The sequence below is a fragment of the Setaria italica genome, chromosome III (genome assembly GCF_000263155.2).
Source record: "Setaria italica strain Yugu1 chromosome III, Setaria_italica_v2.0, whole genome shotgun sequence".
Lineage (NCBI taxonomy): Eukaryota > Viridiplantae > Streptophyta > Magnoliopsida > Poales > Poaceae > Setaria > Setaria italica.
In genome coordinates this window covers 32,132,294-32,135,988 of record NC_028452.1, presented here as the reverse complement: position 1 = coordinate 32,135,988, position 3,695 = coordinate 32,132,294, and positions in this window count along the sequence as shown.

Here is a 3,695-nt window from a genome sequence, read left to right as displayed (position 1 = left end):
GGACAAGAGTTTACCCTATGCAGAATTCTCCTATAATAACAGTTATCAAGCCAGTCTTAAAATGTTGCCGTTTGAAGCTTTGTATGGTAGAAAGTGCCGAACACCCCTTTATTGGAGTGAGACAGGAGAGAGTCAGTTATTCGGGCTAGAAATTATAAAAGAGGTAGAAAGACAGGTCCAGATTATCCGAGAAAACTTGAGGACTGCACAATCTCGACAGAAGAGTTATGCTGACACAAGGAGAAGAGAATTGACCTTTGAGGTAGGTGATTATGTGTATCTCAAGGTATCGCCCATCAGGGGTATGCGCAGATTCAAGGTCAAAGGGAAATTGTCACCTCGGTTCATCGGTCCGTTCAAGATTCTTGAGAGAGTGGGACAAGTAGCCTATCGATTGGAGTTGCCTAATCAGTTGTCAGATGTACACGACGTGTTCCATATCTCACAACTTAAGAAGTGCCTCAGAGTTCCCGAGGAACAGTTGCCTATGGAGGAATTGAATGTTCAGGATGACCTCACTTACACGGAATACCCCGTTAAGATTTTGGATACTTCGAAGAGGGTTACGAGGAATCGGACGATCAGAATGTGCAAGGTTCAGTGGAGTCACCATACAGAGGACGAGGCAACTTGGGAAAGAGAGGACGAGTTACAGAAGGAATTTCCCCATCTCTTTGCAGGATCTTGCGAATCTCGAGGACGAGATTCTTCTTAAGGGGGATAGGATTTGTAACACCCAAAATTTTGAATAATTCAAATTCATTAAAATTTTGCTCAAATTAGGGTGTCATTTAAATTCTAGGCATTTAAATTTATTTTCTTTAATTTAATTAAATTCATCATAGGAGTTAATTGTGCATTCATGCTGGAGCATAATTTTTGATTGTTGGAGTTTGAACCAAAAATTTGAATTTCAAGTTTAAATTCAATTTCCAAAACCTTTTTCCTTTTCTCTTTCTTTTTCTTTTTCTTCTTCTCCTCCTGGGCCGCAATCTTCTCTTCCTTCCCTTCCCCTTTCTTCTTTCGGCCCAGCCGAGCTGCAGCTCCTCTGGCCGCTCCACCCTTGGCTGGCCCAGCGCCTCTCCTCTGCCGGCAGACCTGCACCAGCCGCTCGGCCCGCTCCATTTCCCCTTCTCGCCGGCCCAGCTCCCTTCACCCGAGCAGCTCACCCGCTCGCCGCTTCCTCCGCAGCTTGCGAGCGCGCGCCGGCCCACGTAGCCGCTCCGGCCCGCCTATCGCCCGCGGCCACTGACGAGTAGGACCCGCTCGTCATTGCCTACCTCCGGCCGTATCCGGTCGGGACTCCCCGCAACCGCCGCGCCGCCATCTCCGGAATCCCGTCGGCCCCCGCTCCGAATCCGCCGCGATTCAAACCCGGGGCCGCCTCTATCTCTAAGCCCTCCGCCCCTATAAAAGCCGCCACCCCTCCCCAGCCTCGAGTACCCCGCGCCTACGCCTGAAACCCTAGCGCCCCAAAGCTCCAGCGCCCGCCTCTTCCCGCCGTCAAGCATCGCCTCCGGTGAGCCCCGGTCGCCGAGGACCCCCTAAACGGGTTCGCTGTGTTCCCTTCTTCCTTCTGGTGCAATCCGCGCGCCAAACCGTGCCCCGGAGCGCCTTTTCGGTCAACTCCGGCGACCCCGCCGCCGCTCGTCGTCGCCCGCCGCCGCTCGCAGTCACCGGCTGCCCCTTTTCCGCCGCCGCCGCGAGTCATCGTTGACCGTGGCCGTCCGATCTCGATCCGACGGTCGATAGCGAGTCAAACAAGACCGTGTAACGGTCAACTGTGCCGCGCCGTGCCTTTTTGCTCTTAAGCCCCCGCCTTTTTCGCAAATCAACCCGCGGTCCAGATCGCGTTGAAAAATATTTACATATCTGCCCTCGCACTTTTCGGTTTAACCCTTGAACTTTCCAAAAATCAACCCGCCGTCCGGATTTGAGTTTTTGCACGTTAGACCTTCAGTTTATACGCATAATTACGTATAAGCCCTCGGTTTTCGCGGTTTGGCCCTAAAAGTTTTATTTTTCTCACAGAAAAGCCCCTGGATCTTGTTTTAAACATATCTTTTGCATCTTAACTCCGTTTTTCGCGTTCTTTATATCCACGTGTTCGTTTTAAAGCGTAGATCAACTTTTCAAGCTGGTTTTCTCTGTTTAACTATGATTGGTGTACTGTTTTCTTACTTTTTGCCCATGTTTGCTTGTATGTGCTCGTGTGACGCGTGTAGACGTCCCGCAGTTCGAGGGAGTTGAAGATCAAGCCTTCGAGGAGTATGAACAGCAGGAGCAAGGCCAAGAAGGCAAGTCGTGTCCTTGATCACTACTTTTCGTCCTATACACCTTTACTTTCTCGTACTCAACATTTATGCTATGCACATGTTAAGATTAAATTGATGGGTCCCAATTAAGGTTCGCCTAGATTGATTTACCTTTACCTTGACCAACCGGTTTACTTTATGTTGGGTAGTTCATGCTTAGTGCTTACTTGGTATGGTGGTTTAACTAAACACAATGTTTAATCTTGCTTTACTTCTGTTATACCTTTCATTAATATAAGATCATTACTGTTTAATCGGAACATGGAGAACCACCCAGGAAAACAGTGCTACCACAAGACTAAATGGCTCTGGTCTTGGCTGAATAATTAGAAACCTTAGTCTGGGGTGACCTTATCGTGATGAGGCAAGAGGGGGGACTGAGTCGTTGCATTTTTGCCTGGGATGGGTTGTGCACGCCAGCGGGTTACCACTGACTAATGAATCTCTGTAAAGGCCTCGTAGCGTCCCTATGCAATCACACCTCGGAAGTGTGGTATGGTGCCTTGCAAACACCGCATGGTGGGGTCCAAAGTTCTTTTGAACTTTTACGCGACTTGTGGGTAAAGATGTGCCACCTCTGCAGAGTGTAAAACTGATCGATCAGCCGTGCTCACGGTTAAGAGCGGCCTGGACCCTCACATGATAATATTATTGGAAGATGGATTTAACTTGTTGTCATCTCATGCATATGTTGTTTACTTTATTATGACCACATTTAATTTTGGGTGGTATGAACTTATACTTAGTTAATTGCTAATAAAACTTGACCAACTTAATTAAAAGCGAATGCTAATTATGCCTTAGCCGTACCTTGAATTTGCCTTACACTACACTATTCCCCACGACTTGTTGAGTACCAACCATAAGTGTACTCACCCTTGCAAAACCACTGTTCAAACCAAGCTAATTGGGAAGAGGAGTATCTACATGACTTTGAGGAGTTCTAGGTGTACGTTTCTTCAGTCAGCTCCCTGTGGAGTCGTCGTCGTCTTTGGAGTTCCGCTGCGTAATAAATTAGGCTTATGTTTTATTGAGGCTTTCGATCATGTAATAATGTTTAATACTCTCTCTATTCGCTTTAGCACTGTCTTTGCTATTCACTATTGTCGTACATGTGTGTAACTTGATCCTGGTGCATATGTATTTAATGCACTCGATTTTGTCCTTAAAATCGGGTGTGACACTTGTGGAAGTTGATGGTGGAGTCTCATCAACTTCGCTAATCGTTTCAGGCCAGGGGACCCCGTTCCTCTCGGGAGTTTTTTGGCATCCTACGCGTACCTTCCCTGGGTATGTGCCAGTGCCTGTTGTCTTGTACTTCCGGGTGGAGAGAGAAGAGAGGGAGAGAGCCACGTCTGTCCGTGTTCGAAGGGACCCTAG